Genomic DNA, 26,957 nt, shown 5'->3' on the forward strand with positions numbered 1-26,957 from the left:
TAAAGGGGGTAGCCAACGGGTCTCTCCTGTAGTAAATTAAAGCGAAATTAAAGAGGCTAGCCAAAGGTTCTCTCCTGTAATAAATTACAGCGAAATTACAGGGGATAGCCAACGGGTCTCTCCTGTAATAAATTACAGCGAAATTACTGGGGCTAGATAACGGGTCTCTCCTGTAATAAACTACAGCGAAATTACAGGGGCTAGCCAACGGGTCTCTCCTATAATAAATTACAGCGAAATTAGAGGAGGTTAGCGAACGCGTCTCTCCAGTAGTAAACTACAGCGAAATTACAGGTGCTAGCCAACGGGTCTCTCCTGTAGTAAATTAAAGCGAAATTACAGAGGCTAGCCAAAGGTTCTCTCCTGTAATAAATTACAGCGAAATTACAGGGGATAGCCAACGAGTCTCTCATGTAATAAATTACAGCGAAATTACAGAAGCTAGTCAACGGGTCTCTCCTGTAATAAATTATAGCGAAATTACAGGGGCTGGCCAACGGGTCTCTCCTGTAATAAATTACAGCGAAATTACAGGGGCTGGCCAACGGGTCTCTCCTGTAATAAATTATAGCGAAATTACAGGGGATTAGCGAACAAGTCTCTCCTGTAATAAATTACAACGAAATTACAGGGGCTAACCAACGCGTCTCTCCTGTAATAAATTACAGCGAAATTACAAGGGGTTAGCCAACGGGTCTCTCCTGGAATAAATTAAAGCGAAATTACAGAGGCTAGCCAACAAGTCTCTCCTGTAATAAACTACAGCAAAATTACAGGGGCTAGCAAACGGATCTCTCCTCTAATAAATTACAGCGAAATTACAGGGACTAGCCAACGGGTCTCTCCTGTAATAAATTACAGCGAAATTACAGAGGCTAGCTAACGGGTCTCTCCTGTAATAAATTAAAACGAAATTACAGGGGCTAGCAAATAGATCTCTCCTGTAATAAATTACAGCGAAAATACAGGGGCTAGCCAAAGGGTCTCTCCTGTAGTAAATTAAAGCGAAATTACAGGAGGTTAGCCAAAGGGTCTCTCCTGTAATAAATTACAGCGAAATTACAGGGGATAGCCAACGGGTCTCTCCTGTAATAAATTACAGCGAAATTACAGGGGCTAGCCAACGGGTCTCTCCTATAATAAATTACAGCGAAATTACAGGGGCTAGCCAACGGGTCTCTCCTGTAATAATTTACAGCGAAATTACAGGGGCTAGCCAAGGCGTCTCTCCTGTAATAAATTACAGCGAAATTACAGGGGGTTAGCCAACAAGTCTCTCCTGTAATAAATTACAGCGAAATTAGAGGAGGTTAGCGAACGCGTCTCTCCAGTAGTAAACTACAGCGAAATTACAGGGGCTAGCAAATGGATCTCTCCTGTAATAAATTACAGCGAAATTACAGGGGCCAGCAAACGGATCTCTCCTGTAATAAATTAGAGCGAAATTAGAGAAGCTAGCCAACGGGTCTCTCCTGTAATAAATTACAGCAAAATTAAGAGGGCTAACAAACGGGTATCTCCTGTAATAAACTACAGCGAAATTACAGGGGCTAGCTAACGGGTCTCTCCTGTAATAAATTACAGCGAAATTACCGGGGCTAACCAACGGGTCTCTCCTGTAATAAACTACAGCGAAATTAAAGAAGCTAGTCAACGGGTCTCTCATGTAATAAATTACAGCGAAATTACAGGAGCTAGCCAACGGGTCTCTCCTGTAATAAATTACAGCGAAAATACAGGGGCTAGCCAAAGGGTCTCTCCTGTAATAAATTACAGCGAAATTACAGGGGCTAGCCAACGAGTCTCTCACGTAATAAATTACAGCGAAATTAGAGAAGCTAGTCAACGGGTCTCTCATGTAATAAATTACAGCGAAATTATAGGGGCTAGCAAACGGATCTCCTGTAATAAATTACAGCAAAATTACAGGAGGTTAGCCAACGGGTCTCTACTGTAATAAATTACAGCGAAATTACAGGGGATAGCCAACGCGTCTCTCCTGTAATAAACTACAGCAAAATTACAGGGGCTAGCAAACGGATCTCTCGTGTAATAAATTACAGCGAAATTACAGGGGCTAGCAAATGGATCTCTCCTGTAATAAATTACAGCGAAAATACAGGGGCTAGGCAAAGGCTCTCTCCTGTAATAAATTACAGCGAAATTAACGGGGCTAACCAACGGGTCTCTCGTGTAATAAACTACAGCGAAATTAGAGAAGCTAGTCAACGGGTCTCTCATGTAATAAATTACAGCGAAATTACAGGGGCTAGCCAACGGGTCTCTCCTGTAATAAATTACAGCGAAAATACAGGGGCTAGCCAAAGGGTCTCTCCTGTAATAAATTACAGCGAAATTACAGGGGCTAGCGAACGAGTCTCTCATGTAATAAATTCCAGCGAAATTACAGAAGCTAGTCAACGGGTCTCTCCTGTAATAAATTACAGCGAAATTACAGGGGCTAACCAACGGGTCTCTCCTGTAATAAACTACAGCGAAATTACAGGGGCTAGCCAACGGGTCTCTCCTGTAATAAATTACAGCGAAATTACAGGGGGTTAGCCAACGGGTCTCTCCTGTAATAAATTACAGCGAAATTACAGGGGATAGCCAACGTGTTCTCTCCTGTAATAAACTACAGCGAAATTACAGGGGGTTAGCCAACGGGTTCTCTCCTGTAATAAATTACAGCGAAAATACAGGGGCTAACCAAGGGGTCTCTCCTGTAATAAATTACAGCGAAATTACAGGGGGTTAGCCAACAAGTCTCTCCTGTAATAAATTACAGCGAAATTACAGGGGCTAGCCAACGGGTCTCTCATGTAATAATTTACAGCGAAATTACAGGGGCTAGCCAAGGGGTCTCTCCTGAAATAAATCACAGCGAAAGTACAGCGGCTAGCCAACGAGTCTCTCATATAATAAATTACAGCGAAATTACAGAAGCTAGTCAACGGGTCTCTCCTGTAATAAATTAGAGCGAAATTAGAGAAGCTAGTCAACGGGTCTCTCATGTAATAAATTACAGCGAAATTACTGGGGCTAGAAAACGGGTCTCTCCTGTAATAAACTACAGCGAAATTACAGGGGCTAGCCAACGGGTCTCTCCTGTAGTAAATTAAAGCGAAATTACAGAGGCTAGCCAAAGGTTCTCTCCTGTAATAAATTACAGCGAAATTACAGGGGATAGCCAACGGGTCTCTCCTGTAATAAATTACAGCGAAATTACTGGGGCTAGATAACGGGTCTCTCCTGTAATAAACTACAGCGAAATTATAGGGGCTAGCCAACGGGTCTCTCCTATAATAAATTACAGCGAAATTACAGGGGCTAGCCAACGGGTCTCTCCTGTAATAAATTACAGCGAAATTACAGGGGCTAGCCAACGCGTCTCTCCTGTAATAATTTACAGCGAAATTACAGGGGCTAGCAAAGGGGTCTCTCCTGAAATAAATCACAGCGAAATTACAGGGGCTAGCCAACGGGTCTCTCCTGTAATAAATTACAGCGAAATTAAAGGGGGTAGCCAACGGGTCTCTCCTGTAATTAAAGCGAAATTACAGGGAGTTAGCCAACGGGTCTCTCCTGTAATAAATTACAGCAAAATTACAGGGGCTAGCCAACGGGTCTCTTATGTAATAAATTACACCAACGGGTCTCTCCTGTAATAAACTACAGCGAAATTACAGGGGGTTAGCCAACAAGTCTCTCCTGTAATAAATTACAGCGAAATTACAGGGGATAGCGAACAAGTCTCTCCTGTAATAAATTACAGCAAAATTACAGAGGCTAGCAAACGGGTCTCTCCTGTAATAAATTACAGCGAAATTACAGGGGCTAGAAAACTGATCTCTCCTGTAATAAATTACAGCGAAATTACAGGGGCTAGCAAACGGATCTCTCCTGTAATAAATTACAGCGAAATTACAGGGACTAGCAAACGGGTCTCTCCTGTAATAAATTACAGCAAAATTACAGAGGCTAGCAAACGGGTTTCTCCTGTAATAAATTACAGCGAAATTACAGGGGCTAGAAAACGGATCTCTCCTGTAATAAATTACAGCGAAATTACAGGGGCTAGCCAAAGGGTCTCTCCAGTAATAAATTACAGCGAAATTAAAGGGGCTAGCCAACGGGTCTCTCCTGTAATAAATTACAGCGAAATTAGAGGAGGTTAGCAAACGGATCTCTCCTGTAATAAATTACAGCGAAATTACAGGGGCTAGCAAATGGATCTCTCCTGTAATAAATTACAGCGAAATTACAGGGGCTAGCCAACGGGTCTCTCCTGTAATAAATTACAGCGAAATTACAGGGGTTAGCCAACGGGTCTCTCCTGTAATAAATTACAGCAAAATTACAGGAGCTAGCCAACGGGTCTCTCCTGTAATAAATTACAGCGAAATTACAGGGGCTAGCCAACGGGTCTCTCCTGTAATAAATTACAGCGAAATTACAGGGGCTAGCCAACAAGTCTCTCCTGTAATAAACTACAGCAAAATTACAGGGGCTAGCAAACGGATCTCTCCTCTAATAAATTACAGCGAAATTACAGGGACTAGCCAACGGGTCTCTCCTGTAATAAATTACAGCGAAATTACAGAAGCTAGTCAACGGGTCTCTCCTGTAATAAATTAGAGCGAAATTAGAGAAGCTAGTCAACGGGTCTCTCATGTAATAAATTACAGCGAAATTACAGGGGCTAGCCAACGGGTCTCTCCTGTAGTAAATTAAAGCGAAATTACAGAGGCTAGCCAAAGGTTCTCTCCTGTAATAAATTACAGCGAAATTACAGAAGCTAGTCAACGGGTCTCTCCTGTAATAAATTAGAGCGAAATTAGAGAAGCTAGTCAACGAGTCTCTCATGTAATAAATTACAGCGAAATTACAGAAGCTAGTCAACGGGTCTCTCCTGTAATAAATTACAGCGAAATTAAAGGGGTTAGCGAACGAGTCTCTCCTGTAATAAATTAAAGCGAAATTACAGGAGGCTAGCAAAAGGGTCTCTCCTGTAATAAATTACAGCGAAATTACAGGGGATAGCCAACGGGTCTCTCCTGTAATAAATTACAGCGAAATTACTGGGGCTAGATAACGGGTCTCTCCTGTAATAAACTACAGCGAAATTACAGGGGCTAGCCAACGGGTCTCTCCTATAATAAATTACAGCGAAATTACAGGGGCTAGCCAACGGGTCTCTCCTGTAATAAATTACAGCGAAATTACAGGGGCTAGCCAACGGGTCTCTCCTGTAATAATTTACAGCGAAATTACAGGGGCTAGCCAAGGGGTCTCTCCTGAAATAAATCACAGCGAAATTACAGGGGCTAGCCAACGGGTCTCTCCTGTAATAAATTAAAGCGAAATTACAGGGAGTTAGCCAACGGGTCTCTCCTGTAATAAATTACAGCAAAATTACAGGGGCTACCCAACGGGTCTCTTATGTAATAAATTACACCAACAGGTCTCTCCTGTAATAAATTACAGCGAAATTACAGAGGATAGCGAACAAGTCTCTCCTGTAATAAATTACAGAAAAATTACAGAGGCTAGCAAACGGGTCTCTCCTGTAATAAATTACAGCGAAATTACAGGGGCTAGAAAACGGATCTCTCCTGTAATAAATTACAGCGAAATTACAGGGGCTAGCAAACGGATCTCTCCTGTAATAAATTACAGCGAAATTACAGGGACTAGCAAACGGGTCTCTCCTGTAATAAATTACAGCATTATTACAGAGGCTAGCAAACGGGTTTCTCCTGTAATAAATTACAGCGAAATTACAGGGGCTAGAAAACGGATCTCTCCTGTAATAAATTACAGCGAAATTACAGGGGCTAGCCAAAGGGTCTCTCCTGTAATAAATTACAGCGAAATTAAAGAGGCTAGCCAACGGGTCTCTCCTGTAATAAATTACAGCGAAATTAGAGGAGGTTAGCAAACGGATCTCTCCTGTAATAAATTACAGCGAAATTACAGGGGCTAGCAAATGGATCTCTCCTGTAATAAATTACAGCGAAATTACAGGGGCTAGCCAACGGGTCTCTCCTGTAATAAATTACAGCGAAATTACAGGGGTTAGCCAACGGGTCTCTCCTGTAATAAATTACAGCGAAATTACAGGAGCTAGCCAACGGGTCTCTCCTGTAATCAATTACAGCAAAATTACAGGGGCTAGCCAAAGAGTCTCTCATGTAATAAATTAGAGCGAAATTAGAGAAGCTAGTCAACGGGTCTCTCATGTAATAAATTACAGCGAAATTACAGGAGCTAGCCAACGGGTCTCTCCTGTAATAAATTACAGCGAAATTACAGAAGCTAGTCAACGGGTCTCTCCTGTAATAAATTAGAGCGAAATTAGAGAAGCTAGTCAAAGGGTCTCTCATGTAACAAATTACAGCGAAATTACAGGGGCTAGCCAACGGGTCTCTCCTGTAGTAAATTAAAGCGAAATTACAGAGGCTAGCCAAAGGTTCTCTCCTGTAATAAATTACAGCGAAATGACAGAAGCTAGTCAACGGGTCTCTCCTGTAATAAATTAGAGCGAAATTAGAGAAGCTAGTCAACGAGTCTCTCATGTAATAAATTACAGCGAAATTACAGAAGCTAGTCAACGGGTCTCTCCTGTAATAAATTACAGCGAAATTAAAGGGGTTAGCGAACGAGTCTCTCCTGTAATAAATTAAAGCGAAATTAAAGGAGGCTAGCAAAAGGGTCTCTCCTGTAATAAATTACAGCGAAATTACAGGGGATAGCCAACGGGTCTCTCCTGTAATAAATTACAGCGAAATTACTGGGGCTAGATAACGGGTCTCTCCTGTAATAAACTACAGCGAAATTACAGGGGCTAGCCAACGGGTCTCTCCTATAATAAATTACAGCGAAATTACAGGGGCTAGCCAACGGGTCTCTCCTGTAATAAATTACAGCGAAATTACAGGGGCTAGCCAACGGGTCTCTCCTGTAATAATTTACAGCGAAATTACAGGGGCTAGCCAAGGGGTCTCTCCTGAAATAAATCACAGCGAAATTACAGGGGCTAGCCAACGGGTCTCTCCTGTAATAAATTAAAGCGAAATTACAGGGGATAGCAAACGGGTCTCTCCTGTAATAAATGACGCGCGAAATTACAGGGGCTAGCCAAAGAGTCTCTCATGTAATAAATTAGAGCGAAATTAGAGAAGCTAGTCAACGGGTCTCTCATGTAATAAATTACAGCGAAATTACAGGGGCTAGCCAACGGGTCTCTCCTGTAGTAAATTAAAGCGAAATTACAGAGGCTAGCCAAAGGTTCTCTCCTGTAATAAATTACAGCGAAATTACAGGGGATAGCCAACGAGTCTCTCATGTAATAAATTACAGCGAAATTACAGAAGCTAGTCAACGGGTCTCTCCTGTAATAAATTATAGCGAAATTACAGGGGCTGGCCAACGGGTCTCTCCTGTAATAAATTACAGCGAAATTACAGGGGCTGGCCAACGGGTCTCTCCTGTAATAAATTATAGCGAAATTACAGGGGGTTAGCGAACAAGTCTCTCCTGTAATAAATTACAACGAAATTACAGGGGCTAACCAACGCGTCTCTCCTGTAATAAATTACAGCGAAATTACAAGGGGTTAGCCAACGGGTCTCTCCTGTAATAAATTAAAGCGAAATTACAGAGGCTAGCCAACAAGTCTCTCCTGTAATAAACTACAGCAAAATTACAGGGGCTAGCAAACGGATCTCTCCTCTAATAAATTACAGCGAAATTACAGGGACTAGCCAACGGGTCTCTCCTGTAATAAATTACAGCGAAATTACAGGGGCTAGCTAACGGGTCTCTCCTGTAATAAATTAAAGCGAAATTACAGGGGCTAGCCAAAGAGTCTCTCATGTAATAAATTAGAGCGAAATTAGAGAAGCTAGTCAACGGGTCTCTCATGTAATAAATTACAGCGAAATTACAGGGGCTAGCCAACGGGTCTCTCCTGTAGTAAATTAAAGCGAAATTACAGAGGCTAGCCAAAGGTTCTCTCCTGTAATAAATTACAGCGAAATTACAGGGGATAGCCAACGAGTCTCTCATGTAATAAATTACAGCGAAATTAAAGGGGTTAGCGAGCGAGTCTCTCCTGTAATAAATTAAAGCGAAATTAAAGGAGGCTAGCAAAAGGGTCTCTCCTGTAATAAATTACAGCGAAATTACAGGGGATAGCCAACGGGTCTCTCCTGTAATAAATTACAGCGAAATTACTGGGGCTAGATAACGTGTCTCTCCTGTAATAAACTACAGCGAAATTACAGGGGCTAGCCAACGGGTCTCTCCTATAATAAATTACAGCGAAATTACAGGGGCTAGCCAACGGGTCTCTCCTGTAATAAATTACAGCGAAATTACAGGGGCTAGCCAACGGGTCTCTCCTGTAATAATTTACAGCGAAATTACAGGGGCTAGCCAAGGGGTCTCTCCTGAAATAAATCACAGCGAAATTACAGGGGCTAGCCAACGGGTCTCTCCTGTAATAAATGCAAGCGAAATTACAGGGGATAGCAAACGGGTCTCTCCTGTAATAAATGACGCGCGAAATTACAGGGGCTAGCCAAAGAGTCTCTCATGTAATAAATTAGAGCGAAATTAGAGAAGCTAGTCAACGGGTCTCTCATGTAATAAATTACAGCGAAATTACAGGGGCTAGCCAACGGGTCTCTCCTGTAGTAAATTAAAGCGAAATTACAGAGGCTAGCCAAAGGTTCTCTCCTGTAATAAATTACAGCGAAATTACAGGGGATAGCCAACGAGTCTCTCATGTAATAAATTACAGCGAAATTACAGAAGCTAGTCAACGGGTCTCTCCTGTAATAAATTATAGCGAAATTACAGGGGCTGGCCAACGGGTCTCTCCTGTAATAAATTACAGCGAAATTACAGGGGCTGGCCAACGGGTCTCTCCTGTAATAAATTATAGCGAAATTACAGGGGGTTAGCGAACAAGTCTCTCCTGTAATAAATTACAACGAAATTACAGGGGCTAACCAACGCGTCTCTCCTGTAATAAATTACAGCGAAATTACAAGGGGTTAGCCAACGGGTCTCTCCTGTAATAAATTAAAGCGAAATTACAGAGGCTAGCCAACAAGTCTCTCCTGTAATAAACTACAGCAAAATTACAGGGGCTAGCAAACGGATCTCTCCTCTAATAAATTACAGCGAAATTACAGGGACTAGCCAACGGGTCTCTCCTGTAATAAATTACAGCGAAATTACAGGGGCTAGCTAACGGGTCTCTCCTGTAATAAATTAAAGCGAAATTACAGGGGCTAGCAAATAGATCTCTCCTGTAATAAATTACAGCGAAAATACAGGGGCTAGCCAAAGGGTCTCTCCTGTAGTAAATTAAAGCGAAATTACAGGAGGTTAGCCAAAGGGTCTCTCCTGTAATAAATTACAGCGAAATTACAGGGGATAGCCAACGGGTCTCTCCTGTAATAAATTACAGCGAAATTACAGGGGCTAGCCAACGGGTCTCTCCTGTAATAAATTACAGCGAAATTACAGGGGCTAGCCAACGGGTCTCTCCTGTAATAATTTACAGCGAAATTACAGGGGCTAGCCAAGGCGTCTCTCCTGTAATAAATTACAGCGAAATTACAGGGGGTTAGCCAACAAGTCTCTCCTGTAATAAATTACAGCGAAATTAGAGGAGGTTAGCGAACGCGTCTCTCCAGTAGTAAACTACAGCGAAATTACAGGGACTAGCAAATGGATCTCTCCTGTAATAAATTACAGCGAAATTACAGGGGCCAGCAAACGGATCTCTCCTGTAATAAATTAGAGCGAAATTAGAGAAGCTAGCCAACGGGTCTCTCCTGTAATAAATTACAGCAAAATTAAGAGGGCTAACAAACGGGTATCTCCTGTAATAAACTACAGAAAAATTACAGGGGCTCGCCAACGGGTCTCTCCTGTAATAAATTACAGCGAAATTACAGGGGCTAGCTAACGGGTCTCTCCTGTAATAAACTACAGCAAAATTACAGGGGCTAGCCAACGGGTCTCTTATGTAATAAATTACAGCGAAATTACAGAGGCTAGCCAACGGGTCTCTCCTGTAATAAATTACAACGAAATTAAGAGGGCTAACCAACAAGTCTCTCCTGTAATAAAGTACAGCGAAATTACAGGGGATAGCCAACGCATCTCTCCTGTAATAAACTACAGAAATTACAGGGGCTAGCCAACGGGTCTCTCCTGTAATAAATTACAGCGAAATTACAGAGGCTAGCCAAAGGTTCTCTCCTGTAATAAATTACAGCGAAATTACAGGGCTAACCAAACGGGTCTCGCCTGTAATAAATGACAGCGAAATTACAGGGGCTAGCTAACGGGTCTCTCCTGTAATAAATGACAGCGAAATTACAGGGGCTAGAAAACGGATCTCTCCTGTAATAAATTACAGCGAAAATACAGGGGCTAGCCAACAAGTCTCTCCTGTAATAAATTACAGCGAAATTACAGAAGCTAGTCAACGGGTCTCTCCTGTAATAAATTAGAGCGAAATTAGAGAAGCTAGTCAACGGGTCTCTCATGTAATAAATTACAGCGAAATTACAGGGGCTAGCCAACGGGTCTCACCTGTAATAAATTACAGCGAAATTAAAGGGGGTAGCCAACGGGTCTCTCCTGTAGTAAATTAAAGCGAAATTAAAGAGGCTAGCCAAAGGTTCTCTCCTGTAATAAATTACAGCGAAATTACAGGGGATAGCCAACGGGTCTCTTCTGTAATAAATTACAGCGAAATTACTGGGGCTAGATAACGGGTCTCTCCTGTAATAAACTACAGCGAAATTACAGGGGCTAGCCAACGGGTCTCTCCTATAATAAATTACAGCGAAATTACAGGGGCTAGCCAACGGGTCTCTCCTGTAATAAATTACAGCGAAATTACAGGGGCTAGCCAACGGGTCTCTCATGTAATAATTTACAGCGAAATTACAGGGGCTAGCCAAGGGGTCTCTCCTGAAATAAATCACAGCGAAATTACAGCGGCTAGCCAACGAGTCTCTCATATAATAAATTACAGCGAAATTACAGGGGATAGCCAACGCGTCTCTCCTGTATTAAACTACAGCAAAATTACAGGGGCTAGCAAACGGATCTCTCCTGTAATAAATTACAGCGAAAATACAGGGGCTAGCCAAAGGGTCTCTCCTGTAATAAATTACAGCGAAATTACCGGGGCTAACCAACGGGTCTCTCCTGTAATAAACTACAGCGAAATTAAAGAAGCTAGTCAACGGGTCTCTCATGTAATAAATTACAGCGAAATTACAGGGGCTAGCCAACGGGTCTCTCCTGTAATAAATTACAGCGAAAATACAGGGGCTAGCCAAAGGGTCTCTCCTGTAATAAATTGCAGCGAAATTACAGGGGCTAGCCAACGAGTCTCTCACGTAATAAATTACAGCGAAATTAGAGAAGCTAGTCAACGGGTCTCTCATGTAATAAATTACAGCGAAATTATAGGGGCTAGCAAATGGATCTCCTGTAATAAATTACAGCGAAATTACAGGAGGTTAGCCAACGGGTCTCTACTGTAATAAATTACAGCGAAATTACAGGGGATAGCCAACGCGTCTCTCCTGTAATAAACTACAGCAAAATTACAGGGGCTAGCAAACGGATCTCTCCTGTAATAAATTACAGCGAAATTACAGGGGCTAGCAAATGGATCTCTCCTGTAATAAATTACAGCGAAAATACAGGGGCTAGGCAAAGGCTCTCTCCTGTAATAAATTACAGCGAAATTAACGGGGCTAACCAACGGGTCTCTCGTGTAATAAACTACAGCGAAATTAGAGAAGCTAGTCAACGGGTCTCTCATGTAATAAATTACAGCGAAATTACAGGGGCTAGCCAACGGGTCTCTCCTGTAATAAATTACAGCGAAAATACAGGGGCTAGCCAAAGGGTCTCTCCTGTAATAAATTACAGCGAAATTACAGGGGCTAGGCAACGAGTCTCTCATGTAATAAATTACAGCGAAATTACAGAAGCTAGTCAACGGGTCTCTCCTGTAATAAATTACAGCGAAATTACAGGGGCTAACCAACGGGTCTCTCCTGTAATAAACTACAGCGAAATTACAGGGGCTAGCCAACGGGTCTCTCCTGTAATAAATTACAGCGAAATTACAGGGGGTTAGCCAACGGGTCTCTCCTGTAATAAATTACAGCGAAATTACAGGGGATAGCCAACGTGTTCTCTCCTGTAATAAACTACAGCGAAATTACAGGGGGTTAGCCAACGGGTTCTCTCCTGTAATAAATTACAGCGAAAATACAGGGGCTAACCAAGGGGTCTCTCCTGTAATAAATTACAGCGAAATTACAGGGGGTTAGCCAACAAGTCTCTCCTGTAATAAATTCCAGCGAAATTACAAGGGATAGCCAACGCGTCTCTCCTGTAATAAACTACAGCAAAATTACAGGGGCTAGCCAACGGGTCTCTTATGTAATAAATTACAGCGAAATTACAGAGGCTAGCCAACGGGTCTCTCCTGTAATAAATTACAGCGAAATTACAGGGGGTTAGCCAACAAGTCTCTCCTGTAATAAATTACAGCGAAATTACAGGGGATAGCCAACGCATCTCTCCTGTAATAAACTACAGAAATTACAGGGGCTAGCCAACGGGTCTCTCCTGTAATAAATTACAGCGAAATTACAGAGGCTAGCCAAAGGTTCTCTCCTGTAATAAATTACAGCGAAATTACAGGGGCTAACCAAACGGGTCTCGCCTGTAATAAATGACAGCGAAATTACAGGGGCTAGCTAACGGGTCTCTCCTGTAATAAATGACAGCGAAATTACAGGGGCTAGAAAACGGATCTCTCCTGTAATAAATTACAGCGAAAATACAGGGGCTAGCCAACAAGTCTCTCCTGTAATAAATTACAGCGAAATTACAGAAGCTAGTCAACGGGTCTCTCCTGTAATAAATTAGAGCGAAATTAGAGAAGCTAGTCAACGGGTCTCTCATGTAATAAATTACAGCGAAATTACAGGGGCTAGCCAACGGGTCTCACCTGTAATAAATTACAGCGAAATTAAATGGGGTAGCCAACGGGTCTCTCCTGTAGTAAATTAAAGCGAAATTAAAGAGGCTAGCCAAAGGTTCTCTCCTGTAATAAATTACAGCGAAATTACAGGGGATAGCCAACGGGTCTCTCCTGTAATAAATTACAGCGAAATTACTGGGGCTAGATAACGGGTCTCTCCTGTAATAAACTACAGCGAAATTACAGGGGCTAGCCAAAGGGTCTCTCCTATAATAAATTACAGCGAAATTACAGGGGCTAGCCAACGGGTCTCTCCTGTAATAAATTACAGCGAAATTACAGGGGCTAGCCAACGGGTCTCTCATGTAATAATTTACAGCGAAATTACAGGGGCTAGCCAAGGGGTCTCTCCAGAAATAAATCACAGCGAAATTACAGCGGCTAGCCAACGAGTCTCTCATATAATAAATAACAGCAAAATTACAGAAGCTAGTCAACGGGTCTCTCCTGTAATTAAAGCGAAATTACAGGGAGTTAGCCAACGGGTCTCTCCTGTAATAAATTACAGCAAAATTACAGGGGCTAGCCAACGGGTCTCTTATGTAATAAATTACACCAACGGGTCTCTCCTGTAATAAACTACAGCGAAATTACAGGGGGTTAGCCAACAAGTCTCTCCTGTAATAAATTACAGCGAAATTACAGGGGATAGCGAACAAGTCTCTCCTGTAATAAATTACAGCAAAATTACAGAGGCTAGCAAACGGGTCTCTCCTGTAATAAATTACAGCGAAATTACAGGGGCTAGAAAACGGATCTCTCCTGTAATAAATTACAGCGAAATTACAGGGGCTAGCAAACGGATCTCTCCTGTAATAAATTACAGCGAAATTACAGGGACTAGCAAACAGGGTCTCTCCTGTAATAAATTACAGCAAAATTACAGAGGCTAGCAAACGGGTTTCTCCTCTAATAAATTACAGCGAAATTACAGGGGCTAGAAAAGGGATCTCTCCTGTAATAAATTACAGCGAAATTACAGGGGCTAGCCAAAGGGTCTCTCCAGTAATAAATTACAGCGAAATTAAAGGGGCTAGCCAACGGGTCTCTCCTGTAATAAATTACAGCGAAATTAGAGGAGGTTAGCAAACGGATCTCTCCTGTAATAAATTACAGCGAAATTACAGGGGCTAGCAAATGGATCTCTCCTGTAATAAATTACAGCGAAATTACAGGGGCTAGCCAACGGGTCTCTCCTGTAATAAATTACAGCGAAATTACAGGGGTTAGCCAACGGGTCTCTCCTGTAATAAATTACAGCAAAATTACAGGAGCTAGCCAACGGGTCTCTGCTGTAATAAATTACAGCGAAATTACAGGAGCTAGCCAACGGGTCATTACAGCAAAATTACAGGGGCTAGCCAAAGAGTCTCTCATGTAATAAATTAGAGCGAAATTAGAGAAGCTAGTCAACGGGTCTCTCATGTAATAAATTACAGCGAAATTACAGGAGCTAGCCAACGGGTCTCTCCTGTAATAAATTACAGCGAAATTACAGAAGCTAGTCAACGGGTCTCTCCTGTAATAAATTAGAGCGAAATTAGAGAAGCTAGTCAACGGGTCTCTCATGTAATAAATTACAGCGAAATTACAGGGGCTAGCCAACGGGTCTCTCCTGTAGTAAATTAAAGCGAAATTACAGAGGCTAGGCAAAGGTTCTCTCCTGTAATAAATTACAGCGAAATTACAGAAGCTAGTCAACGGGTCTCTCCTGTAATAAATTAGAGCGAAATTAGAGAAGCTAGTCAACGAGTCTCTCATGTAATAAATTACAGCGAAATTACAGAAGCTAGTCAACGGGTCTCTCCTGTAATAAATTACAGCGAAATTAAAGGGGTTAGCGAACGAGTCTCTCCTGTAATAAATTAAAGCGAAATTACAGGAGGCTAGCAAAAGGGTCTCTCCTGTAATAAATTACAGCGAAATTACAGGGGATAGCCAACGGGTCTCTCCTGTAATAAATTACAGCGAAATTACTGGGGCTAGATAACGGGTCTCTCCTGTAATAAACTACAGCGAAATTACAGGGGCTAGCCAACGGGTCTCTCCTATAATAAATTACAGCGAAATTACAGGGGCTAGCCAACGGGTCTCTCCTGTAATAAATCACAGCGAAATTACAGGGGCTAGCCAACGGGTCTCTCCTGTAATAAATTAAAGCGAAATTACAGGGAGTTAGCCAACGGGTCTCTCCTGTAATAAATTACAGCAAAATTACAGGGGCTACCCAACGGGTCTCTTATGTAATAAATTACAGCGAAATTACAGGGGGTTAGCCAACAAGTCTCTCCTGTAATAAATTACAGCGAAATTACAGAGGATAGCGAACAAGTCTCTCCTGTAATAAATTACAGCAAAATTACAGAGGCTAGCAAACGGGTCTCTCCTGTAATAAATTACAGCGAAATTACAGGGGCTAGAAAACGGATCTCTCCTGTAATAAATTACAGCGAAATTACAGGGGCTAGCCAAAGGGTCTCTCCTGTAATAAATTACAGCGAAATTAAAGGGGCTAGCCAACGGGTCTCTCCTGTATTAAATTACAGCGAAATTAGAGGAGGTTAGCAAACGGATCTCTCCTGTAATAAATTACAGCGAAATTACAGGGGCTAGCAAATGGATCTCTCCTGTAATAAATTACAGCGAAATTACAGGGGCTAGCCAACGGGTCTCTCCTGTAATAAATTACAGCGAAATTACAGGGGTTAGCCAACGGGTCTCTCCTGTAATAAATTACAGCGAAATTACAGGAGCTAGCCAACGGGTCTCTCCTGTAATCAATTACAGCAAAATTACAGGGGCTAGCCAAAGAGTCTCTCATGTAATAAATTAGAGCGAAATTAGAGAAGCTAGCCAACGGGTCTCTCCTGTAGTAAATTAAAGCGAAATTACAGAGGCTAGCCAAAGGTTCTCTCCTGTAATAAATTACAGCGAAATGACAGAAGCTAGTCAACGGGTCTCTCCTGTAATAAATTAGAGCGAAATTAGAGAAGCTAGTCAACGAGTCTCTCATGTAATAAATTACAGCGAAATTACAGAAGCTAGTCAACGGGTCTCTCCTGTAATAAATTACAGCGAAATTAAAGGGGTTAGCGAACGAGTCTCTCCTGTAATAAATTAAAGCGAAATTAAAGGAGGCTAGCAAAAGGGTCTCTCCTGTAATAAATTACAGCGAAATTACAGGGGATAGCCAACGGGTCTCTCCTGTAATAAATTACAGCGAAATTACTGGGGCTAGATAACGGGTCTCTCCTGTAATAAACTACAGCGAAATTACAGGGGCTAGCCAACGGGTCTCTCCTATAATAAATTACAGCGAAATTACAGGGGCTAGCCAACGGGTCTCTCCTGTAATAAATTACAGCGAAATTACAGGGGCTAGCCAACGGGTCTCTCCTGTAATAATTTACAGCGAAATTACAGGGGCTAGCCAAGGGGTCTCTCCTGAAATAAATCACAGCGAAATTACAGGGGCTAGCCAACGGGTCTCTCCTGTAATAAATTAAAGCGAAATTACAGGGGATAGCAAACGGGTCTCTCCTGTAATAAATGACGCGCGAAATTACAGGGGCTAGCCAAAGAGTCTCTCATGTAATAAATTAGAGCGAAATTAGAGAAGCTAGTCAACGGGTCTCTCATGTAATAAATTACAGCGAAATTACAGGGGCTAGCCAACGGGTCTCTCCTGTAGTAAATTAAAGCGAAATTACAGAGGCTAGCCAAAGGTTCTCTCCTGTAATAAATTACAGCGAAATTACAGGGGATAGCCAACGAGTCTCTCATGTAATAAATTACAGCGAAATTACAGAAGCTAGTCAACGGGTCTCTCCTGTAATAAATTAAAGCGAAATTACAGGAGGCTAGAAAAAGGGTCTCTCCTCTAATAAATTACAGCGAAATTAAAGGGGGTAGCCAACGGGTCTCTCCTGTAATAAATTATAGCGAAATTACAGGGGCTGGCCAACGGGTCTCTCCTGTAATAAATTACAGCGAAATTACAGGGGCTGGCCAACGGGTCTCTCCTGTAATAAATTATAGCGAAATTACAGGGGGTTAGCGAACAAGTCTCTCCTGTAATAAATTACAACGAAATTACAGGGGCTAACCAACGCGTCTCTCCTGTAATAAATTACAGCGAAATTACAAGGGGTTAGCCAACGGGTCTCTCCTGTAATAAATTAAAGCGAAATTACAGAGGCTAGCCAACAAGTCTCTCCTGTAATAAACTACAGCAAAATTACAGGGGCTAGCAAACGGATCTCTCCTCTAATAAATTACAGCGAAATTACAGGGACTAGCCAACGGGTCTCTCCTGTAATAAATTAAAGCGAAATTACAGACGCTAGCCAACAAGTCTCTCCTGTAATAAACTACAGCAAAATTACAGGGGCTAGCAAACGGATCTCTCCTCTAATAAATTACAGCGAAATTACAGGGGCTAGCTAACGGGTCTCTCCTGTAATAAATTAAAGCGAAATTACAGGGGCTAGCAAATAGATCTCACCTGTAATAAATTACAGCGAAAATACAGGGGCTAGCCAAAGGGTCTCTCCTGTAGTAAATTAAAGCGAAATTACAGGAGGCTAGCCAAAGGGTCTCTCCTGTAATAAATTAAAGCGAAATTACAGGGGATAGCCAACGGGTCTCTCCTGTAATAAATTACAGCGAAATTACAGGGGCTAGCCAACGGGTCTCTCCTATAATAAATTACAGCGAAATTACAGGGGCTAGCCAACGGGTCTCTCCTGTAATAATTTACAGCAAAATTACAGGGGCTAGCCAAGGCGTCTCTCCTGTAATAAATTACAGCGAAATTACAGGGGGTTAGCCAACAAGTCTCTCCTGTAATAAATTACAGCGAAATTAGAGGAGGTTAGCGAACGCGTCTCTCCAGTAGTAAACTACAGCGAAATTACAGGGGCTAGCAAATGGATCTCTCCTGTAATAAATTACAGCGAAATTACAGGGGCCAGCAAACGGATCTCTCCTGTAATAAATTAGAGCGAAATTAGAGAAGCTAGCCAACGGGTCTCTCCTGTAATAAATTACAGCAAAATTAAGAGGGCTAACAAACGGGTATCTCCTGTAATAAACTACAGAAAAATTACAGGGGCTCGCCAACGGGTCTCTCCTGTAATAAATTACAGCGAAATTACAGGGGCTAGCTAACGGGTCTCTCCTGTAATAAACTACAGCAAAATTACAGGGGCTAGCCAACGGGTCTCTTATGTAATAAATTACAGCGAAATTACAGAGGCTAGCCAACGGGTCTCTCCTGTAATAAATTACAACGAAATTAAGAGGGCTAACCAACAAGTCTCTCCTGTAATAAAGTACAGCGAAATTACAGGGGGTTAGCCAACAAGTCTCTCCTGTAATAAATTACAGCGAAATTACAGGGGATAGCGAACAAGTCTCTCCCGTAATAAATTACAGCAAAATTACAGGGGCTAGCAAACGGATCTCTCCTGTAATAAATTACAGCGAAATTACAGAGGCTAGCAAACGGATCTCTCCTGTAATAAATTACAGCAAAATTACAGGGGGTTAGCCAACAAGTCTCTCCTCTAATAAATTACAGCGAAATTACAGGGGCTAGCCAACGGGTCTCTCCTGTAGTAAACTACAGCGAAATTACAGAGGCTAGCCAACAAGTCTCTCCTGTAATAAATAACAACGAAATTACAGGGGCTAGCCTACGGGTCTCTCCTGTAATAAATTACAGCTAAATTAAAGGGGTTAGCGAACGAGTCTCTCCTGTAATAAATTAAAGCGAAATTACAGGGGGTTAGCCAACAAGTCTCTCCTGTAATAAATTACAGCGAAATTACAGGGGCTAGCCAACGGGTATCTCCTGTAGTAAATTAAAGCGAAATTACAGGAGGCTAGCAAAAGGGTCTCTCCTGTAATAAATTAGAGCGAAATTACTGGGGCTAGCTAATGGGTCTCTCCTGTAATAAATTACAGCGAAATTACAGGGGCTAGCCAACGGGTCTCTCCTGTAATAAATTACAGCGAAATTACAGGGGGTTAGCCAACAAGTCTCTCCTGTAATAAATTCCAGCGAAATTACAAGGGATAGCCAACGGGTCTCTCCTGTAATAATTTACAGCGAAATTACAGGGGCTAGCCAAGGGGTCTCTCCTGAAATAAATCACAGCGAAATTACAGGGGCTAGCCAACGGGTCTCTCGTGTAATAAATTACAGCGAAATTAAAGGGGGTAGCCAACGGGTCTCTCCTGTAATAAATTAAAGCGAAATTACAGGGAGTTAGCCAACGGGTCTCTCCTGTAATAAATTACAGCGAAATTACAGGGGCTAGCTAACGGGTCTCTCCTGTTATAAATTACAGCAAAATTACAGGGGCTCGCCAACGGGTCTCTTATGTAATAAATTACACCAACGGGTCTCTCCTGTAATAAACTACAGCGAAATTACAAGGGGTTAGCCAACGGGTCTCTCCTGTAATAAATTAAAGCGAAATTACAGGGAGTTAGCCAACGGGTCTCTCCTGTAATAAATTACAGCGAAATTACAGAGGCTAGCCAACAAGTCTCTCCTGTAATAAACTACAGCAAAATTACAGGGGCTAGAAAACGGATCTCTCCTCTAATAAATTACAGCGAAATTACAGGGACTAGCCAACGGGTCTCTCCTGTAATAAATTACAGCGAAATTACAGGGGCTAGCCAAAGGGTCTCTCCTGTAATAAATTACAGCGAAAATACAGGGGCTAGCGAAAGGGTCTCTCCTGTAGTAAATTAAAGCGAAATTACAGGAGGCTAGCCAAAGGGTCACTCCTGTAATAAATTACAGCGAAATTACAGGGGCTAGCCAACGGGTCTCTCCTATAATAAATTACAGCGAAATTACAGGGGCTAGCCAACGGGTCTCTCCTGTAATAAATGACAGCGAAATTACAGGGGCTAGCAAACGGGTCACTCCTGTAATAAATTACAGCGAAATTACAGGGGCTAGTCAAAGGGTCTCTCCTGTAATAAATTACAGCGAAATTAAAGGGGCTAGCCAACAAGTCTCTCCTGTAATAAATTACAGCGAAATTACAGGGGATAGCGAACAAGTCTCTCCTGTAATAAATTACAGCAAAATTACAGGAGCTAGAAAACGGGTCTCTCCTGTAATAAATGACAGCGAAATTACAGGGGCTAGCTAACGGATATCTCCTGTAATATATTACAGCGAAAATACAGGGGCTAGCCAAAGGGTCTCTCCTGTAATAAATTACAGCGAAATTACAGGAGCTAGCCAACGGGTCTCTCCTGTAATAAATTACAGCGAAATTACAGAAGCTAGTCAACGGGTCTCTCATAAAATAAATTACAGCGAAATTACAGGAGCTAGCCAACGGGTCTCTCCTGTAACAAATTACAGCGAACTTACAGGGGATAGCCAACGGGTCTCTCCTGTAATAAATTACAGCGAAATTACTGGGGCTAGATAACGGGTCTCTCCTGTAATAAACTACAGCGAAATTACAGGGGCTAGCCAACGGGTCTCTCCTGTAATAATTTACAGCGAAATTACAGGGGCTAGCCAACGGGTCTCTCCTATAATAAATTACAGCGAAATTACAGGGGCTAGCCAACGGGTCTCTCCTATAATAAATTACAGCGAAATTACAGGGGCTAGCCAACGGGTCTCTCCTGTAATAATTTACAGCGAAATTACAGGGGCTAGCCAAGGGGTCTCTCCTGTAATAAATCACAGCGAAATTACAGGGGCTAGCCAACGGGTCTCTCCTGTCATAAATTACAGCGAAATTAAAGGGGGTAGCCAACGGGTCTCTCCTGTAATAAATTATAGCGAAATTACAGGGGCTGGCCAACGGGTCTCTCCTGTAATAAACTACAGCGAAAATACAGGGGGTTAGCGAACAAGTCTCTCCTGTAATAAATTACAACGAAATTACAGGGGCTAACCAACGCGTCTCTCCTGTAATAAATTACAGCGAAATTACAAGGGGTTACCCAACGGGTCTCTCCTGTAATAAATTAAAGCGAAATTACAGAGGCTAGCCAACAAGTCTCTCCTGTAATAAACTACAGCAAAATTACAGGGGCTAGCAAACGGATCTCTCCTCTAATAAATTACAGCGAAATTACAGGGACTAGCCAACGGGTCTCTCCTGTAATAAATTACAGCGAAATTACAGGGGCTAGCTAACGGGTCTCTCCTGTAATAAATTAAAGCGAAATTACAGGGGCTAGCAAATAGATCTCTCCTGTAAAAAATTACAGCGAAAATACAGGGGCTAGCCAAAGGGTCTCTCCTGTAGTAAATTAAAGCGAAATTACAGGAGGCTAGCCAAAGGGTCTCTCCTGTAATAAATTACAGCGAAATTACAGGGGATAGCCAACGGGTCTCTCCTGTAATAAATTACAGCGAAATTACAGGGGCTAGCCAACGGGTCTCTCCTATAATAAATTACAGCGAAATTACAGGGGCTAGCCAACGGGTCTCTCCTGTAATAATTTACAGCAAAATTACAGGGGCTAGCCAACGGGTCTCTCCTGTAATAAATTACAGCGAAATTACAGGGGGTTAGCCAACAAGTCTCTCCTGTAATAAATTACAGCGAAATTAGAGGAGGTTAGCGAACGCGTCTCTCCAGTAGTAAACTACAGCGAAATTACAGGGGCTAGCAAATGGATCTCTCCTGTAATAAATTACAGCGAAATTACAGGGGCCAGCAAACGGATCTCTCCTGTAATAAATTAGAGCGAAAATACAGGGGCTAGCCAAAGGGTCTCTCCTGTAATAAATTAGAGCGAAATTAGAGAAGCTAGCCAACGGGTCTCTCCTGTAATAAATTACAGCAAAATTAAGAGGGCTAACAAACGGGTCTCTCCTGTAATAAACTACAGAAAAATTACAGGGGCTCGCCAACGGGTCTCTCCTGTAATAAATTACAGCGAAATTACAGGGGCTAGCTAACGGGTCTCTCCTGTAATAAACTACAGCAAAATTACAGGGGCTAGCCAACGGGTCTCTTATGTAATAAATTACAGCGAAATTACAGAGGCTAGCCAACGGGTCTCTCCTGTAATAAATTACAACGAAATTAAGAGGGCTAACCAACAAGTCTCTCCTGTAATAAAGTACAGCGAAATTACAGGGGGTTAGCCAACAAGTCTCTCCTGTAATAAATTACAGCGAAATTACAGGGGATAGCGAACAAGTCTCTCCCGTAATAAATTACAGCAAAATTACAGGGGCTAGCAAACGGATCTCTCCTGTAATAAATTACAGCGAAATTACAGGGGCTAGCAAACGGATCTCTCCTGTAATAAATTACAGCAAAATTACAGGGGGTTAGCCAACAAGTCTCTCCTCTAATAAATTTTAGCGAAATTACAGGGGCTAGCCAACGGGTCTCTCCTGTAGTAAACTACAGCGAAATTACAGAGGCTAGCCAACAAGTCTCTCCTGTAATAAATAACAACGAAATTACAGGGGCTAGCCTACGGGTCTCTCCTGTAGTAAATTAAAGCGAAATTACAGGAGGCTAGCCAAAGGGTCTCTCCTGTAATAAATTACAGCTAAATTAAAGAGGTTAGCGAACGAGTCTCTCCTGTAATAAATTAAAGCGAAATTACAGGGGGTAGCCAACGGGTATCACCTGTAGTAAATTAAAGCGAAATTACAGGAGGCTAGCAAAAGGGTCTCTCCTGTAATAAATTAGAGCGAAATTACTGGGGCTAGCTAACGGGTCTCTCCTGTAATAAATTACAGCGAAATTACAAGGGATAGCCAACGGGTCTCTCCTGTAATAATTTACAGCGAAATTACAGGGGCTAGCCAAGGGGTCTCTCCTGAAATAAATCACAGCGAAATTACAGGGGCTAGCCAACGGGTCTCTCCTGTAATAAATTACAGCGAAATTAAAGGGGGTAGCCAACGGGTCTCTCCTGTAATAAATTAAAGCGAAATTACAGGGAGTTAGCCAACGGGTCTCTCCTGTAATAAATTACAGCGAAATTACAAGGGCTAGCTAACGGGTCTCTCCTGTTATAAATTACAGCAAAATTACAGGGGCTAGCCAACGGGTCTCTTATGTAATAAAATACACCAACGGGTCTCTCCTGTAATAAACTACAGCGAAATTACAAGGGGTTAGCCAACGGGTCTCTCCTGTAATAAATTAAAGCGAAATTACAGAGAGTTAGCCAACGGGTCTCTCCTGTAATAAATTACAGCGAAATTACAGAGGCTAGCGAACAAGTCTCTCCTGTAATAAACTACAGCAAAATTACAGGGGCTAGCAAACGGATCTCTCCTGTAATAAATTACAGCGAAATTACAGGGGCTAGCTAAAGGGTCTCTCCTGTAATAAATTAAAGCGAAATTACAGGGGCTAGCAAATGGATCTCTCCTGTAATAAATTACAGCGAAAATACAGGGGCTAGCCAAAGGGTCTCTCCTGTAGTAAATTAAAGCGAAATTACAGGAGGCTAGCCAAAGGGTCTCTCCTGTAATAAATTACAGCGAAATTACAGGGGATAGCCAACGGGTCTCTCCTGTAATAAATTACAGCGAAATTACAGGGGCTAGCCAACGGGTCTCTCCTATAATAAATTACAGCGAAATTACAGGGGCTAGCCAACGGGTCTCTCCTGTAATAATTTACAGCGAAATTACAGGGGCTAGCCAAGGCGTCTCTCCTGTAATAAATTACAGCGAAATTAAAGGGGGTAGCCAATGGGTCTCTCCTGTAATAAATTACAGCGAAATTACAGGGGGTTAGCCAACAAGTCTCTCCTGTAATAAATTACAGCGAAATTAGAGGAGGTTAGCGAACGCGTCTCTCCAGTAGTAAACTACAGCGAAATTACAGGGGCTAGCAAATGGATCTCTCCTGTAATAAATTACAGCGAAATTACAGGGGCCAGAAAACGGATCTCTCCTGTAATAAATTAGAGCGAAAATACAGGGGCTAGCCAAAGGGTCTCTCCTGTAATAAATTAGAGCGAAATTAGAGAAGCTAGCCAACGGGTCTCTCCTTTAATAAATTACAGCAAAATTAAGAGGGCTAACAAACGGGTCTCTCCTGTAATAAACTACAGCGAAATTACAGGGGGTTAGCCAACAAGTCTCTCCTGTAATAAATTACAGCGAAATTACAGGGGATAGCGAACAAGTCTCTCCCGTAATAAATTACAGCAAAATTACAGGGGCTAGCAAACGGATCTCTCCTGTAATAAATTACAGCAAAATTACAGGGGGTTAGCCAACAAGTCTCTCCTCTAATAAATTACAGCGAAATTACAGGGGCTAGCCCACGGGTCTCTCCTGTAATAAATTACAGCTAAATTAAAAGGGTTAGCGAACGAGTCTCTCCTGTAATAAATTAAAGCGAAATTACAGGGGGTAGCCAACGGGTATCTCCTGTAGTAAATTAAAGCGAAATTACAGGAGGCTAGCCAAAGGGTCTCTCCTGTAATAAATTACAGCGAAATTACTGGGGCTAGCTAACGGGTCTCTCCTGTAATAAATTACAGCGAAATTACAGGGGCTAGCCAACGGGTCTCTCCTGTAATAAATTACAGCGAAATTACAGGGGGTTAGCCAACAAGTCTCTCCTGTAATAAATTCCAGCGAAATTACAAGGGATAGCCAACGGGTCTCTCCTGTAATAATTTACAGCGAAATTACAGGGGCTAGCCAAGGGGTCTCTCCTGAAATAAATCACAGCGAAATTACAGGGGCTAGCCAACGGGTCTCTCCTGTAATAAATTACAGCGAAATTAAAGGGGGTAGCCAACGGGTCTCTCCTGTAATAAATTAAAGCGAAATTACAGGGAGTTAGCCAACGGGTCTCTCCTGTAATAAATTACAGCGAAATTACAGGGGCTAGCTAACGGGTCTCTCCTGTTATAAATTACAGCAAAATTACAGGGGCTAGCCAACGGGTCTCTTATGTAATAAATTACACCAACGGGTCTCTCCTGTAATAAACTACAGCGAAATTACAGGGGGTTAGCCAACAAGTCTCTCCTGTAATAAATTACAGCGAAATTACAGGGGATAGCGAACAAGTCTCTCCTGTAATAAATTACAGCAAAATTACAGGGGCTAGCAAACGGGTCTCTCCTGTAATAAATGACAGCGAAATTACAGGGGCTAGCAAACGGATCTCTCCTGTAATAAATTACAGCGAAATTACAGGGACTAGCAAACGGGTCTCTCCTGTAATAAATTACAGCGAAATTACAGGGGCTAGAAAACGGATCTCTCCTGTAATAAATTACAGCGAAATTACAGGGGCTAGCCAAAGGGTCTCTCCTGTAATAAATTACAGCGAAATTAAAGGGGCTAGCCAACGGGTCTCTCCTGTAATAAATTACAGCGAAATTACAGGGGGTTAGCCAACAAGTCTCTCCTGTAATAAATTACAGCGAAATTACAGGGGATAGCGAACAAGTCTCTCCTGTAATAAATTACAGCAAAATTACAGGGGCTAGCCAACGGGTCTCTCCTGTAATAAATTACAGCGAAATTACAGGGGGTTAGCCAACAAGTCTCTCCTCTAATAAATTACAGCGAAATTACAGGGGCTAGCCAATGGGTCTCTCCAGTAATAAACTACAGCGAAACTACAGGGGGCTAGCCAACGGCTCTCTTCTGTAATAAATTACAGCGAAATTACAGGGGATAGCCAACGGGTCTCTCTTGTAATATATTGCAGCGAAATTACAGGGGCTAGCCAACGGGTCTCTCCTGTAATAAATTACAGCGAAATTACAGGGGCTAGCCAACGGGTCTCTCCTGTAATAAATTACAGCAAAATTACAGGGGCTAGCCAACGGGTCTCTCCTGTAATAAATTACAGCAAAATTACAGGGGCTAGCCAACGGGTCTCTCCTGTAATAAATTACAGCGAAATTACAGGGGCTAGCCAACGGGTCTCTCCTGTAATAAATTACAGCGAAGTTACAGGGGCTAGCCAACGGGTCTCTCCTGTAATAAATTACAGCGAAATTACAGGGGGTTAGCCAACAAGTCTCTCCTCTAATAAACTACAGCGAAATTACAGGGGCTAGCCAACGGGTCTCTCCAGTAAGTACTGTAGTGTACCTGAATTCGAATGACAGTTTCAGCTGAGTGAACGAGTCGACCCTAGTGCTTCCAACTCGACGACGTCGATTCGCGGCCCTAAAAGAGCACGACCGTCAATTCCGTCGCACCACGATGCCCCAATTCCACTCTTACGACAACTAAGCTCATGACTTCGGTAATTCGATGAAGAACAGATAGACAATACGTCCCAAATTCGTCGCAATGATACAAAGCCTGTTCTCTGGCGACGTCTTCTTCGTCGTTGCGCGACAACGAAACGAAGACGCGCTGGTGCGCCGTGCTGCTCACGACGAGACCAACGGCTTTCACCCACACTTGCTGAAATTTTTTTCGTCGATTCCGAACTGCTTGCTGTAGGCATAAACTCGAGCCCGTCCAAAGGCGTGACGTGATAGAGTAGCGAACGGTGTAAATCCAACACTCCGCCGCCGCCACCTCGTGCCTCGCCGATCCGGTGACGTCTTCCCACGAGAGAAGAGAATCGTCGTACGTCGACTCCTGATCGCTGAAATTGCCGTCCAACTCGTAGCTGAGCTTCTTTCGCGGCGTCGACGTCCGGGCGAACGAAACGCATCGCCCACCACCAAAACAGTCAGATTGATTCCGAGCGGTTGGTAGTCGTACGCGGTTTCGGCTACGGGATCGATCCACGTGAAGATTGCCCGAAAGCGATGTAGCTTTTGATCGACGATTAGAGTCGACACGTTGAGTCGGTTGGGCGGCGGAGGCGGATCATAGGCTAAAGAGAAACAGCGT

At 42.6% G+C, this 26,957-nt stretch overlaps 1 protein-coding gene across 1 annotated transcript in view; it reads right to left on the minus strand.

The window, feature by feature from the left end:
* Positions 1 to 26,957, minus strand: part of LOC136188577 (uncharacterized) — a 34,234-nt gene that overhangs the window by 4,951 nt on the left and 2,326 nt on the right. The window contains exons 13-14 of the mRNA XM_065976308.1: positions 26,334 to 26,940; positions 26,199 to 26,276 (exon numbers count right to left, since the gene is read on the minus strand). The gene's annotated coding sequence lies outside the window, so the exon portion shown is untranslated. The remainder of the gene's footprint in view (positions 1 to 26,198; positions 26,277 to 26,333; positions 26,941 to 26,957) is intronic.

The sequence above is a fragment of the Oscarella lobularis genome, chromosome 6 (genome assembly GCF_947507565.1).
Source record: "Oscarella lobularis chromosome 6, ooOscLobu1.1, whole genome shotgun sequence".
Taxonomy (NCBI): Eukaryota; Metazoa; Porifera; class Homoscleromorpha; order Homosclerophorida; family Oscarellidae; genus Oscarella; species Oscarella lobularis.